The 17,325-nt window shown below is 45.1% G+C and overlaps 1 protein-coding gene across 4 annotated transcripts in view; it reads left to right on the plus strand.

The window, feature by feature from the left end:
* tango2 (transport and golgi organization 2 homolog (Drosophila)) overlaps nucleotides 1–17,325 on the plus strand; it is a 208,682-nt gene that overhangs the window by 14,359 nt on the left and 176,998 nt on the right. The window contains exon 1 of one of the 4 annotated variants that reach the window (XM_070888081.1): nucleotides 14,092–14,110. The exons of 2 other annotated variants lie outside the window; for them this stretch is intronic. The gene's annotated coding sequence lies outside the window, so the exon portion shown is untranslated. Of the gene's footprint in view, nucleotides 1–14,091; nucleotides 14,111–14,750; nucleotides 14,915–17,325 lie in introns of those variants that run through there. One more of the 4 variants, XM_070888080.1, reaches the window with a different exon arrangement.

The following is a 17,325-nucleotide window of genomic DNA, read 5'->3' on the forward strand; positions in this document are numbered from 1 at the left end:
AACGATGTGATGAATGAAACTTGACAATTTTACATGACCAAATGGAAGAAGTTGACTGTTCGTTAAGCTTTGGAGTATTCACCTCCCAAAACCCACAACCTCTACCAGCGAGAAGGTCAAGGGCAGCAGGTGCACCAGCATCTTCAAGTTTCCCTCCAAGTCACACACCATCCTGACTTGGAAATATATCGCCGTTCCTTCATCGCTGGGTCAAAATTCTGGAACTCCCTCCCTAACAGCACAAATGGGAGCACCTTCACCACACGGACTGCAGCAGTTCAAGAAGGTGGCGTAACACCTTGTCAAATCTATTGATGTCCAGATGAATTCTATGATAATTATCACGGTATGCTTTTATTGACACCAATACCTTGGTTACACCACCACACCTACACCACAAATATGCAGTCTCCAGCAAATACAACCGCAACTTCAACAAAGACATGCCAATCCAGGCCCACTTGACCAACTAACCATCAACCTGTCTGAAATCTAGAAGGCCATTTTGGACCATTGCTGAAGCCCTTCAGCCTTGATGACCGATGGCAAAATGCTTGGAAGAACTGCGATATATGTGATGGATTCTTTATAGAGGACCCCACAGTACACCTGAATGATCAAACCTTCAGAGCAGTGGACACTCTTCAACCGCCTTAGAACCAGTTATGGGAAGCTGCCACCTTCTCCATAGATGAAAGATTAAAATATCCCCATCATGTGACTTTGAGCTCTTAATCAGACCCTGGAGAACATCATTTAGCACTGCCCTCAGAAGAAATTTGCAGGCAGCCTACAAGAAATCCATGCTGTTACACCAGCAACTTTGGCCTGGATATCTGACTTTGATATGGACACTTGATCTGCTTTGCTACAGGTACAGCACCTAAAATCCAGTACCATCGGGACCGAAGCCGTTCCGGACTTCGTGTTTTTCCGGACTTTCGAACATGTTTCTGACGTCACGAATCTGGAAACTCAAGCCCAGGTTCGAGTATTTCTGGATTTCATAACGTCAAAGATGAGGGGGTGGAAGAGAGAGAGGGGGGCCCCCGCCAAGGACGTGTTCGGATGGGCTGGCGAGGTGGCCCCGAGGTCAGGGCAGTGGCGGCGGGGCTCCTAGGTCGGCAGGTCCCGATTCGGGAACATTTTACTGATTTTCGGACAACCCTGCCACTGATCGTTCCGGAACTCTGGATTTTCGACGCTGCACCTGTATTACCATACAGAAGAAGAAGAAGAATACACAGCATCACTGGGGTAAATGTTGCTGCATTTTATGCCATAGACACAGGCACAGCTGCAAAGACAAATCCAGTAAATTAAATGTCAATACAGGGTACAACAAAGTGGTGCATGTTGATTGTGTTCTTTAAATGGCATTTTTGACTCAGTTGGAGCTAAATCTGAATTGTGACTTTTTTTCCTAGCACAAAACCAAGATTATCATAGAGACAACTGAATATAGCAACTAAATAATGTTGTGATAAGAGTCTGTGTTATCAGTGATTTACTTTATTCAAAATTGAGCGAAAGAAAGAAAAAAGGGACATAGATTCGGTGAGGTATTAAAGACAGATGAAGTTGTGCAGTGATTTTAGTGAATGTAGAATCTCGCCAAGTCAGTTGGTACAGATGTACCTTCTGATTGAACTTGCGTGAAATGGGCCTCCAAAAGAAGCAGTACTTCAGTGTGTTTTATATGGACAATTTCTGATCTAATTGTGAAATACTTCATTTAGGCGTAGTTAGAATCATGGATTTTTTTTAAACTGTGGATATTATTTGAGAAATATTCAAGAAGCTGGCTGGATAGCATGAATCAACTCCGCAGAGTGTGCAGGTAATGTTTTTTTTTATTATTTGTTCTGGGATGTGGACGTTGCTGGCAAGACCAGCATTTATTGCCCATCCCAAATTGCCCTTGAGAAGGTGGTGGTGAGCCACCTTCTTGAAACGCTGCAGTCCTCCAAGAGTGCGGTTAGAGAGGGAATTCCAGGGATTTTGACCTCACGACAATGAAGGAACAGTGATATGTTTCAAAGTCAGGATGATATGTGACTTGGAGGGGATTTTGCAGATGATGGTGTCTCCATGCTCCTGCTGATCTTGTCCTTCTAGGTGGTAGAGGTCGCAGGTTTGGTAGGTACTGTCAAAGAAGCCTTGGCAAATTGCTGCAGTGAATCTTGTAGATGGTACACACTGCAGCCATAGTGTGCCGGTGGTGGAGGGAGTGAATGTTTAAGGTGGTAGAGCGGGTTGCTTTGACCTGAATGGTGTTGAGCTTTTTGAATGTTGTTGGAGCTGCACTCTGCAAATGCAAAGTATTCCATCACACTCCTGACTTGTGCCTTGTAGATGCTGGGAAGGCTTTGGGGAGTCAGAAGGTGAGACACTCGCTTCTGACCCACTCTTGTTGCCATAATATTTATGTGGCTGGTCCAATTAATTTTCTGGTCAGTGGTGACCCCCAGGATGTTGATGTTGTAGGATTCCACGATGGTAATTGTTGTGTATCTGAAAAGCATGCACTCCCATGTTCCGCCACCAGGGAGCACATCCCCTGAAGTCCAAAGGGATCCCAGCATCCCTTGGGAACACTGTATATAAGCCGTCCCCTAAGGCCTGTTCCTCACTCTGGAGTGTCTTAATAAAGACTGAAGTCACTGTTACTTTAACCTCCCTGTGTGCAGTTTCATCTGTGTTAGGGACACAATAACTGGCGACGAGTATATGAATCCAACGCAAAGATGCAGCAAACTGTGGGCATCCTGGAGAAGTTCTCGGAGGGTGAGCACTGGGAAGCCTATGTCAAATGGCTCGACCAGTACTTTGTAGTTAATGAGCTGGACGGAAAAGGAAGCGCTGCAAAAAGGAGAGCGGTCCTTCTCACGGTCTGCGGGGCACCGACCTGGAGCCTCATGAAGAATCTGTGTGTTTCACCGGATCAGAAGATAAGACCTATGAGGAGCTGTGTACACTGGTTCGGGAGCATCTTAATCCAAGGGAGAGTGTGCTGATGGGAAGGTATCGGTTCTACACGTGCCAGCGATCTGAAGGTCAGGAAGTGGCGAGCTACGCCGCCGAGCTAAGGCGACTTGCAGGGCAATGTGAGTTTGATGGCAACCTGGAGCAAATGCTCAGAGACTTTTTTGTACTAGGCATTGGCCACGAGACCATCTTATGAAAACTTTTGATTGTGGAGATACCGACCCTCAGTCAGGCCATTGCGATAGCACAGGCATTTATGTCCACCAGTGATAACCGCAAACAAATCTCTCCGCACACCAGTGCTAGCAATGTTCATAAATGAACTGGAACTGTGTTTGCGAGCAGAAATGTACAGGGCAGAAACCACGAGTCTGCGACTGCCAGCAGGCCTCAGGTGACCCAGATGACTGAATCCCCAACAAAGGATGAATGCAAGGCAATTCACACCTTGTTGGCGTTGTGGAGGCTGCCATTCAGCCTATTCATGCAGCTCCAAAAGGTATGTTTGCAAGAGCTGTGGAACAATGGGGCACTTCCAACGAGCGAGCTGCAAGCTCTGCAAAACCTGCTAACCACCATGTGGCAGAGAAGATTGGTCCTTGGTGGATCAAAGCAATTTCGTGCCTCAGAGCGGAGGCAGATGCTGAAGTACACTGGGTGCACACATTTTCGACGAAATGTCCACCTATAATGCTAAATGTAAAATTGAATGGCTTACCCGTAGCCATGGAACTGGACACTAGCGCTAGCCAATCCATCATGAGTAAAAAAATGTTTGTGGTGCAACAAGGCACTCAGACCAGCCCTGGGCCCCATCTACACGAAACTGAGAACGTACACCAAAGAGCTCATCACTGTACTGGGCAGCGCCATGGTCAAGGTCACCTACGAGGGCACGGTGCACGAACCGCCACTCTGGATTGTCCTGGGCGATGGCTCCACACTGCTTGGAAGGAGCTGGCTGGGCAAAATCCACTGGGACTGGGATGACATCCGAGCGCGAGCACATGGCGATGAGGCCTCGTGCCCAGGTTCTTAACAAATTTCCTTCCCTTTTTGAGCCAGGCATTGGAAACTTTTCCAGGGCGAAGGTGCGGATCCACCTGGTCCCAGAGGCACGGCCCATTCACCACAAGGCTCGAGCGGTACCTCACATGATGAGCGAGAGAGTGGAAATCGAGCTGGACAGGCTGCAACGCGAGGGCATCATCTCCCCAGTGGAATTCACCGAGTGGGCCAGCCTGATTGTTCCAGTACTCAAAAGTGATGGCACGGTCAGGATTTGCGGCGATTATAAAGTAACTATTAATCGTTTCTCGCTACAGGACCAATACCCGCTACTAAGGCAGATGACCTATTTGCGACGCTGGCAGGAGACAAGACGTTCACCAAGCTCGACCTGACTTCTGCCTACATGATTCAAGAGCTGGATGAGTCTTCGAAGGGCCCCACCTGCATCAACACGCACAAGGGACTGTTCATCTACAACAGATGCCCGTTTGGAATTCGGTCGGATGCAGCGATCTTCCAGAGAAACATGGAGAGCCTACTCAAGTCGGAACCACGCACGGTGGTTTTTCAGGACTACATATTGGTCACGGGTCGGGACACCGTCGAGCACCTACAAAACCTGGAGGAGGTCCTCCAGCGACTGGATCGCATAGGACTGCGGCTGAAGAGGTCGAAATGCATCTTCATGGCAACAGAACTGGAGTTTTTGGGGAGAAAGATCACAGCGGACGGCATTCGTCCCACAGACGCCAAGACACAGGCTATCAGGAACGCGCCCAGGCACAGAAGGTCACGGAGCTGCGGTCATTTCTGGGACTCCTCAACTATTTTGGTAACTTCCTATCTGGGTTAAGCACCCTCTTCGAGCCCCGACATGTGTTATTGCGTAATAGTGAGAACTGGGTATGGGAGAAAAAAACAAGTAATTGCTTTTGAGAAAGCCAGAAACATTTTATGCTCCAACAAGCTGCTTGGATTGTATAACCCGTGTAAAAGACTCGTGCTCGCATATGATGTGTCATCGTACGGAGTTGGGTGTGTATTACAACAAGCTAACGTTGCAGGAAAGTTGCAACCTGTCGCCTGTGCCTCCAGGAGCTTGTCGAAGGCCGAGAGGGCCAACAGCATGATTGAGAAAGAGGCATTAGCGTGTGTGTTTGGGATAAAGAAAATGCATCAGTCCCTGTTTGGCCTCAAATTTAAGCTGGAAACCGATCACACGCCCCTCACATCCCTGTTCGCTGAAAACAAGGATAAATACTAATGCCTCAGCCCACATACAAAGGTGAACACTCGCGCTATCAGCATATAACTATACCATCCGCCACAGGCCAGGCACCGAGAACTGTGCGGATGCTCTGTCGGCTACCATTGCCCACCGCGGGGGTGGAATTGGTGCAGCCTGCAAACTTATTGATGGTGGCGCAACCCGCAGACTTGTTGATGGTCATGGAAGCGTTTGAAAATGATAAATCACCTGTCACGGCCCGCCAGATTAGGACTTCGACCAGCCAAGATCCTCTGCTGTCCCGAGTAAAAAAAAAAAAAACCTGTGTACTGCATGGGAGCTGGGCCAGCATCCCTGTTGAAATGCAAGAGTTAATCAAGCCGTTCCAGCGGCGGAAGGATGAGCTGTCCATTCAGGCAGACTGCCTGTTGTGGGGCAACTGCGTACTGCTACCCAAAAAGGGCAGGGAGCCGTTCATCTCTGATCTCCACAGCACACACCCGGGTATAATAATGATGAAAGCGATAGCCAGATCCCACGTATGGTGGCCCGGTATTGATCTGAATGACCCTGTGTATGTGATAAACTATGGACATGGTCCCAAGTAGATCGCGGGCACGGTGATAGCTAAAGAAGGGAGTAGGGTGTTTGTAGACAATGGACAAATTTGCAGAAAGTACCTGAACTAAACGAGGCTGCGGTTCACAGACACCACCTTTTTCGAGCCCACAATACACACCCAAAGGATCAACGACACCACCCTGGACCAAGAAATTGAACCCATCATGCCCAACAGCCCAGCAAGGCCAGGCTCACCCAGCAGCCCTGTAGGGCCAACAACACGCCAGCCCAGTGAGGGCACAGCCAACACACCAGAACAGACATTTGTACCGAGGCGGTCCACCAGGGAAAGAAAGGCCTCTCCTTGTAAATAGTTTTCACTTTGACTTTGCGGGGGAGTGATGTTGTGTATCTGTAAAGCATGCACTCCCATGTTCCGCCACCAGGGAGCGCATCCCCTGAAGTTCCAAGGGATCCCAGCATCCCTTGGGAGCACTGTATATAAGCCTCTTCCTCACTCTGGAGTGTCTTAATAAAGACTGAGGTCACTGTTGCTCGAACCTCCCTGTGTGCAGTCTCATCTGTGTTAGGAACACAATAGTAATGTTGAATGGGAAGTGGCGGTGGTTAAAATCTCGATTGTTGGAGTTGGTCATTGCCTGGCACTTGTGTGGTGTGAAATGTTACTTGCCACTTATCAGCCCACGCCTGAATGTCATCCAGGTTTTTCTGTATACGGGCATGGACTGCTTCATTGTCATGTTTGACAAATTTGCTCAAATTCTGAGGATGTAACGAACAGGGTGGATAAAGGGGAACCAGTAGATGTGGATGTGGTGTATTTGGACTTCCAGAAGGCATTTGACAAGGTGCCACAAAAAAAGGTTACTGCACAAAATAAAAATTCACTGGGTAGGAGGTAATATATTAGCATGGATAGAGGATTGGCTAACGAACAGAAAACAGAGAGTAGGGATAAATGGTTCATTCTCTGGTTAGCAATCAGTAACTAGTAGGGTGCTGTAGGGATCAGTGCTGGGACCCCAACTATTTACAATCAATTAACAACTTGGAGGAAGGGACCGAGTGTAATGTAGCCAACTTTGCTGACGATACAAAGATGGGAGGAAAAGCAATGTGTGACGAGGACACACACAATCTGCAAAAGGACATAGACAGGCTAAGTGAGTGGGCAGTAATTTGGCAGAAGGAGTATAATGTTGGAAAGTGTGAGGGCAGAAAGAATCAAAGAGCAAGTTATTATTTAAATGGATAAAGATTGCAAAGTGCTGCAGTACAGCAGGATCTGGGGGTACTTGTGCATGAAACACAAAAGCTTAGTATGCAGGTACAGCAAGTAATCAGGAAGGGCAATGGAATCTTGGCCTTTATTGCAAAGGGGATGGAGTATAAAAGCAAGGAAGTCTTGCTACAGTTGTACAGGGTATTTGTGAGGCCACACCTGGAATACTGCGTGCAGTTTTGGTTTCCATATTTACAAAAGGATATACATGCTTTTGGAGGCAGTTCAGAGAAGGTTCACAAGGTTGATTCCAGAGATGAGGAGGTTGACTTATGAGGAATGGTTGAGTAGGTTGGACCTTTACTCATTAGAATTCAAAAGATTGAGGTGATCTTATCGAAAGGTATAAGATTATGAGGGGGCTTGACAAGGTGGATGCAGAGAGAATGTTTCCACTGATAGGGGAGACTAGAAGTAGAGGGCATGATCTTAGAATAAGGGGCCACCCATTTAAAACTGAGATGAGGTGAAATTTCTTCTCTCTCAGGGTGTGGATCTGTGGAATTCGCTGTGGAAGCTGGGACGTTAAATAAATTTAAGACAGAAATAGACAGTTTCTTAAACTATAAGGGAAAAAGGGGTTATGGAGAGCGGGCAGGGAAGTGGACCTGAGTCCATGATCGGATTAGCTATGATCGTATTAAATGGCGGAGCAGGCTCGAGGGGCCATATGGCCTACTCCTGCCCCTATTTCTTCTGTTCTTGTGTTCATTTTCTGAGGAATTGCGAATGGAACTGAACACTGAAATCATCATCGAACATCCCCAGTTCTGACCTTGTGATGAAGGGAAAGTCATTGATGAAGCAGCTGAAGATGGTTGGGCCGAGGACACTGCCCTGAGGAACTCCTGCAACAATGTCCTGGGGCTGAGCTGATTGTCCTCCAATAACCACAACCATCTTCCTTTGTGCTAGGTATGAATCCAGCCAGTGGCGAGTTTTCCCCATGAATCCCATTGACTTCAGTTTTACTCGGCCTTCTTGATGCCCTGGTCTCTCTTTTAAAGTTTAAATAATTTTATCCAGATGTATATTTATAGATAATTTAATCCATCTCTATCAATAAAGGAAAAATAGGGGAAAGAAGTTAAAGGAATAGTTTTCCAAGTCGGGTAAAGCAACAGAGAAGGTAATGTGTCAATAGCAACTTTTCCTGCCATTGAAAATCATGACTGTGTGAGTCTCTCTATCTGGGGTGAGCTGCATGTTATTTCTGGTCAACCGGAGTGTGTGTGCACAAATCATAGAATCTTGCAGCATAGGAGGAGGCCATTCAGTCATCGTACCTGTGCTGCCTCTTTGAAACTGCTATCCAATAAGCCCACTCCCCCACTATTTACCCATTGCCCTGCACATTTTTCCCTTTCATGTATATATCCAATTGAAAGTTACTATTGAATCTGCTTCCACCACCCTTTCAGGCATTCCAGATTATGACAACTCGCTATATAAAAATAATTCTCCTCATCCCTCCTCTGGTTCTTTTGCCAAGTCTTTTCAATATTTCTCACCCAATAGAATTTTTTAGATACTTGACCCGAGACATGTCAAATGGTGTTCCTCATTCTTATTTCTCTTAAGAAGTCACCCACACAAATACCATGACTAAACCGAGGGACGGTGGGAGAGGAAACCTAGCAGCTAAGTCTGATCCTGTCCTTGACTGATGTCGTCACATGCCCACTTTGCACTGTGAGTCACTGCGCGATGATCAGGAACAGAAACCCAAATCTCCTCTTCTCCTCTCCCTTGTCTGGTAAAGCTGAGGTCAGTTGCAGTGTCCTCGCTGTCACCTCAGCCAAGATCAGTTAACATTGCATGTACCCAAGATCTGTGCAACTTCATATTTCCCGAATTACACAATCGTGCTGTGTTCGTCGAACAGGACTGCTGTTGTGTTTTTGACTTTCCCCTCTAAAGATTTGAGATCAAACTGGACAGGCACTAAAATTACCGAGAAACATAAAAACATAGAAAATAGATGCAGGAGTAGGCCATTCGGCCCTTCGAGCTTGCACCACCATTCAATATGATCATGGCTGATCATTCACCTCCGTACCCCTTTCCCGCTTTCTCTCTATACCCCTTGATCCCCTTAGCCGTAAGGGCCATATCTAACTCCCTCTTGAATATATCCAATGAACTGGCATCAACAACTCTCTGCGGCAGGGAATTTCACAGGTTAACAACTCTGAGTGAAGAAGTTTCTCCTCATCTCGGTCCTAAATGGCCTATCCCTTATTCTAAGACTGTGTTCCCCTGGTTCTGGACTTCCCCAACATCGGGAACATTCTTCCTGCATCTAACCTGTTCCGTCCTGTCAGAATCTTATACGTTTCTATGAGATCCCCTCTCATCCTTCTAAACTCCAGTGCATAAAGGCCCAGTTGATCCAGTCTCTCCTCATATGTCAGTCCAGCCATCCCTGGAATCAGTCTGGTGAATCTTCGCTGCACTCCCTCAATAGCAAGAACATCCTTCCTCAGATTAGGAGACCAAAACTGAACACAATATTCCAGGTGAGGCCTCACCAAGGCCCTGTACAACTGCAATAAGACCTCCCTGCTCCTATACTCAAATCCCCTAGCTATGAAGGCCAACATGCCATTTGCCGCCTTCACCGCCTGCTGCACCTGCATGCCAACTTTCAATGACTGATGAACCATGACACCCAGGTCTCGTTGCACCTCCTCTTTTCCTAATCTGTCGCCATTCAGATAATACTCTGCCCTCGTGTTTTTGCCATCAAAGTGGATCACCTCACATTTATCCACATTATACTGCATCTGCCATGCATTTGCCCACTCACCCAACCTGTCCAAATCACCCTGCAGCTTCTTGGCATTCTCCTCACAGCTCACACCACCACCCAGTTTAGTGTCATCTGCAAACTTGGAGATATTACACTCAATTCCTTCATCCAAATCATTAATGTATAATGTCAAGAGCTGGGGTCCCAGCACTGAGCCCTGTGGCACTCTACTAGTCACTGCCTCCCATTCCGAAAAGGACCCGTTTATCCCAACTCTCTGCTTCCTGTCTGCCAACCAATTCTCTATCCACGCCAGTACATTACCCCCAATACCATTTGCTTTGATTTTGCATACCAATCTCTTATGTGGGACCTTGTCAAATGCCTTCTGAAAGTCCAAATACACCACATCCACTGGTTCTCCCTTGTCCATTCTACTGGAATTTTTTGAGGATGTAACTCGAAGATTTGTCAAGCATGATTTCCCTTTCACAAATCCATGCTGACTTGGACCGATCCTGTCACTGCTCTCCAAATGCGCTGTTATTTCATCCTTCATAATTGATTCCAACATTTTCCCTACTACTGATGTCAGACTAACCGGTCTATAATTACCAGTTTTCTCTCTTCCCTCCTTTTTTAAAAAGTGGGGTTACATTTTCTACCCTCCAGTCCATAGGAACTGATCCAGGGTCAATAGACTGTTGGAAAATCATCACCAATGCATCCACTATTTCTAGGGCCACCTCCTTAAGTACCCTGGGATGCAGATAATCAAGCCCTGGGATTTATCGGCCTTCAACCCCATCAATTTCCCCAACACAATTTCCCGCCTAATTAGGATATCTGTCAGTTCCTCCTTCTCACTCGACCCTCGGTCCTCTAGTACATCCGGAAGGTCATTTATGTCTTCCTTCGTGAAGACAGAACCAAAGTATTTGTTCAGTTGGTCTGTCATTTCTTTGTTCCCCATTATTAATTCACCTGAGTCCGACTGCAAGGGACCTACGTTCTTCTTCACTAATCTTTTTCTCTTCACATATCTATAGAAGCTTTTGCAGTCAGTTTTTATGTTCCCGGCAAGCTTCCTCTCTTACTCTTATTTTCCCCCTCCTAATTAAACCCTTTGTCCTCCTCTGCTGAATTCTAAATTTCTCCCAGTCCTCAGGTTTGCTGCTTTTTCTGGCCAGTTTATATGCCTCTTCCTTGGATCTAACACTATCCTTAATTTTCTTTGTTAGCCACGGTTGAGCCATCTTCCCTGTTTTATTTTTACTCCAGACAGGGATGAAAAACTGTTTAAGTTCATCCATGTGATAAATGTTTGCCATTGCCAATCCACCGTCAACCCTTTAAGTAACATTTGCCAGTCGATTCTAGCCAATTCGCGCCTTACGCCGTCAAAGTTAGCTTTCCTTAAGTTTAGGACCCTAGTTTCTGAATTAACTGTATCACACTCCATCTTAATAAAGAATTCTACCATATTATGGTCACTCTTCCCCAAGGGGCCTCGCACAACAAGATTGCTAATCATTCCCTTCTCATTACACATCACCCAGTCTAGGATGGCCAGCTCTCGAGTTGGTTCCTTGACATATTGGCTCTGGCTCAGCTGGAGAATCTTTTTAAAACCAGAGGCAAGCCAATGGAACAGTTATGGATTTTTTTCATGTTGTAAGGTATCAAATTATATCGATGCTAAATAAATCATGATATAATAGATGTAATTAAAGCACAGCTTCAGCTGAGGCAGGATTAGCAATTAAATATACCTGAATATAATATTTTCAGAAGAGATGCAGAGACAGCGGTGAAGGGCATAGGGCAGTCTTGCACCCTCTCAACATAACTGGCAGGATCATGGCCCTTGGATTTTCAGCCCCAGTGTGTTCACTGGCTGGGGTGAGCCGGCACTGTGACACAGTTTCCCGACGAATAAGTAGCTTATTATTTCTTTTGAGAACACACTGTCTGTATAAATTGACAATCGTTTTATCTCGCTCTGAAGACTCATTACATTGTGTTCATAAAACATTACTAATATGACTTTCGATACCTTGGATCACTTAGTGCTTACATATGTGATGCACTCATGGTTTCCACACATCTGCTTCTACTGTACTTGCTGTAGCAAACTGTCTTTATCCTTGTATTTTAGGGGCCTGGCTTGCCTCTGGCATGACTCTCTTCCTTTCATGACCTAGCTGTGCAATATTTTTGTTTTAGCCAGAGCACAGTTCTGCAGGCGTCTAGTTGAAATCCATCAGAAAAGAGTGATTTGCTTTTAAATTCAATTATGCAGCCTTGAATAAACAAAAGGTCACGAGCAGCCGTTTTTACACAATTGAGGTAAATTGGGTCACCTAATTGTGAAGTGAAGCCCCCTCATCAGCGGCTTATCCTGTCACTATAAATTATGAAGATAGCTTGAGGGACTTGTGGATTAAGCTTTACCATACATCGAATCATGATCGACCATTTGTCGTGTCAAATCTGTGGGATTGTGACGTGAAGCAGATTTATTCCTCCCATTTCTGCCACGCTGGTGCAGGTGATGATCCACAGGACAGGTTTAAATTCCTTTAATTTTATTTATTGCGCAAGTTTTTAATCATTGTAAAAGCTCTTGGCACACCATTTTTCAATTGATCTCAAATGCAGCACATTATACTCTGTAGACCTCTTGTAATTCCTCAGCCACAGTGATCCAGCTCTTGAAACCCAGGCTACGCAGCCAACTCAGTCCTATTAGTGCTCATCATAGAATCATACAGCACAGAAGAAGGCCATTCGGCCCATCATCTCTGTGTTGGCTCTTTGAAGGATCTATCCAATTAGTCCCACTTCCCATTTCTTTCCCCATAGCCGTGCAAATTTTTCCTTGTATTTTTTTTAAATAGTTGCTGGTTTGTAATGTGTATACCTGGAGGATTGGAAAGGGCTGTTTTTGGCATTATTGCCTCACTCGTGAATAAATTGTATATCAGAACACCAAACGCTGTTCGTATTAGCTGTTATGTCTTGGATAAAGGGTCAGACCAGATACTGCGAGCTCAAAGTAAGTGTGACCGTAGTCCTTTATTACAGATCTCAGAGTGCCTCTCCAGCCTGTGAGGCCTCCTTATATACAGGTCCTCCCAAGGGTTTGTGGGACTACAGGGGATATGCCCCCTGGTGGTTAGACATGGTAATTACAGATTTACAGACATAATATCAACCACCTGAAATTTTCAGGAACATTGATTTAAAGTTTATACGCGGCCCAGAGAACTCCTGGCAAGTGTCATGTGTTGAATTGACGATGTAGTCCGCAAATACAGAAACTTGGGCAATCCTGGTATGGGCTATAAATTCCTTTGATTGCTAATGTTAGCGCAAAACTTAGTGCGAGTATAAATTGGGGAAAATAATGTACATCATCACCTCTTGAGTGCATCATAGTTTTGGGGATAAATATGCACAGCTCTGTGACACTTCTCCATTTCCAGACAACAAAAGACTTAACGAATATTTCTTGCATGAAGATAGTGCCTCTGTAAAAGCTTCCATTTATTTATTTATTTTAGATATATTTATATTGGACAGAGAATTAAGAGTTAAATAGCAGTAAAAGATGAAAGTTATTAACATGCTTGTGTGAACATTCTCGCTTGTGAAGGACCTGGAATGCATTTGCAGTTGGCCTCCATGTGGACTGTGAGCACTAAAAACTGGCACAGAATAAACTCCTGTCCCTCATCCAGACAAGACCATAAATATTCTTCCTAAAAGCAATAATACCGAACAATAGTTTCATGGCTTTAATGTAATTCAGACGCGAACATCACAATTCCAAATAACACGAGCTTTGTTTCCAACAACATCTAAAACCCCTTGATTAGATTAATGCCTTGCAATTGCTTTCAGTTATTCATTATTTTTGTTCGATCTTGTGTTCCATCCACCTTTATTTCTGTGTGGGGATCGTGTCCAAGGAAAAGCTTGCAGTTGCCCAATATGTTGTTTCTTGTCCCCTTATTATTACAAGACATATCTGAACAGTAGTCGACCTGTGCTTGTTAGTGCTAAGCACTAAGATCTTTGGTCTATGGATCGTCAAAAGCTGTGCTTCTCATGTTTCTAATCGTCTGTGCTTTTTCCTTTTTTAGAATTGAAGTTAGCGTGAAAAGCCCAAGATCTGGTTCAGTTCACTGAAGTTTGAGTCCCAGCCAAATTCCAGATACCCATCCCTAATGGTTCTGAATGCATTGTGTTCACCATTTTCATGGTTAGAAATTATTTCACTCCGTTACTTGTTCATGGTCAATTCATCGATAAAATTACTGGACTTAGTTTATGAATAACTGGGCCAGACACTGTAATCCAGGCATTCCCAAACTTTGTTTTTGTGGGCCTCAAAGACCAGCCACGACTGCTAAATGACAAACTCTTTTGATTTTGTGCAATTGAATTCATAAAAAAAGCACTTTCCAATCATCAGCTACAGGTAGAGATTAGAATTTTTCCATCGACTGAGAATAGATCTTGCCAGCCAACCAGGTCTTAAAAATTCAAGCAGGTGACCCCAGTAGAATGAGATGTAAGTAACTGTTCCATTGGGGTGTTGCTGGGTGAACAGCCAGGGCCCAAAGTCCACACATTGCTTGTGAGCCACATTATTAAGAAAGACTTCTCAAAGTGCTTTACAGCCAATGAAGTACTTTTTGGAGTGTAGTCACTGTTGTAATATAGGAAACGCGGCAGCCTATTTGCGCACAGCAAGCTCCCACAAACAAATGTGATAATCCCCAGATAACCTGTTTTTGTTCTGTTGATTGAGGAATAAATGTTGGCCAGGAAACCAGGGATAACTCCCCTGCTCTTCTTTGAAATAGCACCCTGGGATCTATCACCAGAGAGCAGATGGGGCCTCAGATTAGCATCTTACCCGAAAGACAGCATCTCCGTCAGTGCAGCACTCCCACTGGAGGGTCAGCCTAGATTTATGTGCACAAGCACCTGGACTGGGACTTGAACACACACCCTTCTGACTCAGGTGATGGTGCTACCCACTGAGCCACAACTGACACAGGTATGGGGGTGGGAATAAAATCAAGCACTTGGATTAAATTTATCACGCATGTCATATGTTGGGCCCCAAAGCATATTTTAGAATTGATTTTTGGTCAATTTTCTTTTCCTCCACTCCACCTATTCTTTCCTCTCCTGAACAAACCGATGTGCTGGATTAGTTCCACAAGTGCCCGCAGCCCTCCACTACTTCCCTCAAGTGGCTATTCTTCATGTGTAAGCCTGCACAGTGAATGTCAACAGTCCATTTAACAATAAAAGCGCCACAGCTGATTTGATGAGATGTGGAAAACCAGTTCTGATTCTTTTCTTCTCCAGCCCATAGCAGCTACCACATTATGGGAAGATGACAATTGAAACTAAATAAAGGCAATCCTTCTGAGTTAAGAAATGTTAACACGGAGAGTGTATGTGCCACTAGAGGCTTAACTCCTTCGACAGAAATCCATTTCAGAAATATTTAACCGATTTTACAACTTTTAACAGGAATAATTATTTTCCACATAGTGAAGTGTAAACTCCTAAAGCAGGACTTTGCCATGAGTTTGAAAATTATAATTTGATAATCGCACTTAAAATTCCAAAAATGACAGGGGTCGAAATTAGTTTTTTAACGCCACCCGTTGCCACTGGCTAAGTCCATACTGTTGGCGGTGACTGGGTTCCTGGGCTGACTGGAAATTTAGTTGGGTGGTGGGGGTGACACCAAGTTGTAGCGCTGCGCGTTCGGCCGCCACCCACGTGGTGACATCATCGAGCGTGAAATGCCCCTATGCCACCGCTGCTGCGATATTTGTACAGTGGCCTTACAGGCAGGTGTGCGTACAGCCTGGGAAAGGTGGTGGGAAACCGGGGATCCCGGGCGGTAGCGTCCAGGGATCAAGGTAAGTGGTTAATATTTTTTTTAGCATTTAGATATTAATGGGACCAGTGGGGAAGTGTGGGTGAGGGAAATTCGGTAGGCCTCCACTCAGCTCGGACAATGATCTATGTATTGAAAAGGTTTCCTGAGCTCCTGCTCCATTGGCGCCCGAGGATGAGTGTGCAATGCCACTTTTAACGCTGTTCCCTCATCTTTGGGTGGCAAAACTGAATTTTGCAGTTTGTGGGGGCACCTACCGCATGGCGTTAAAATCGGCACTCAGCCGGTGTCACCGCCTCAAAAATGGTGGGACTGAATTTCGACTCTACAGTGATGGTCTGGTCAGTCACCATCTTAATATTCTGGGTCTGTGCTCCCAAGGGACTAACCCCAAGAAAGCAGTCTGTTCAGAGAAGTCATCATGGGTCTATTTTCTCTCTTTTTCCTCACCTCCCCAACTCCCCCCCCCCCCCCCCATCCCCACCCCCCTATCTCGTTGCTTTGTCTAGCTCCCCTTGTGCAGATTCCATAATGCAATGAGGCACACTTAGGTTTGTGAATGTGTTGTGTCACGACATTCCTCATCCAAATTAGCATTTTAACATTGCATTGTTGAAATACTTCCTGAGGAGCATCAGGTTGTGCTCTTTATTCCAAGAGTGCCACACAGCTGTGAATAGTACAGACGTATCCCCAGGAGTGATTGACGTGGCACTTTCTGTGGTCCTAGCCTACTATATAGCTGTGAAATATTGTTGGCTGCACCAAAAGCAAAAAACAGTGGTGAAAGGCTCGGTTAATAGCATCCTGGGAGCATCATGTTCAAACCCATACGATTGTCTGAATAACTTCTAAGAGATAACTGTCAAAGTAAACCTTTTCAATACATCGATCATTGTCCTAGCTAAGTGGGGGCTGGTACAATGACAGTAGCATCTGTTAAAAAGCCTTTTGGAGGCGATCACAGAAGCTTTGGTCACAAGATCACATTATGATTATGGATGAGGAAGGCCATTCAGCCCATCGATTTCATTCATACAGGAAGATACAGTAGCCCCCCCAGCTCCAGATGTCTTGTAGCATCCAATTGATTCTGGGGTTCTTGCCACCATGATTTTATCTGGGAATTTTCTTTATCAATTCCTTTTACTAGTTTGAGCCTGTGTCCATTGTCTGATTCTGACAATTTAATTTAAAGTCGCTTTATGCATTTAATTTATCCATGTCCTTTACCTTATTTTAATAAGATCATCTGAAAGTTGATGAGCTTGAATTTCTCCAGTCGTTCCTCGTAACTCCAACCTTGCCAATAAACTGAGTCTCTTCTCTGTACTGCTCCCAGTGTTCAAAATATCTTCCTGGTGTCTCTGTGACCAGACTGGGCACAGTACTTGAGGTGCAGTTTGATGAGCGCTTTGTAGTGTGATCATAATGTCAGTGTGTACAACCAAAGATGGGAGCAGAAATTCACAGATTATGTTCATCTATGTGTTTTTTTTCCCAAGAGAGTTTTGATGTGTGATCATGGTCCAGTGCATATTATGTGAAGA

The sequence above is a fragment of the Pristiophorus japonicus genome, chromosome 8 (assembly GCF_044704955.1).
Source record: "Pristiophorus japonicus isolate sPriJap1 chromosome 8, sPriJap1.hap1, whole genome shotgun sequence".
Lineage (NCBI taxonomy): Eukaryota > Metazoa > Chordata > Chondrichthyes > Pristiophoridae > Pristiophorus > Pristiophorus japonicus.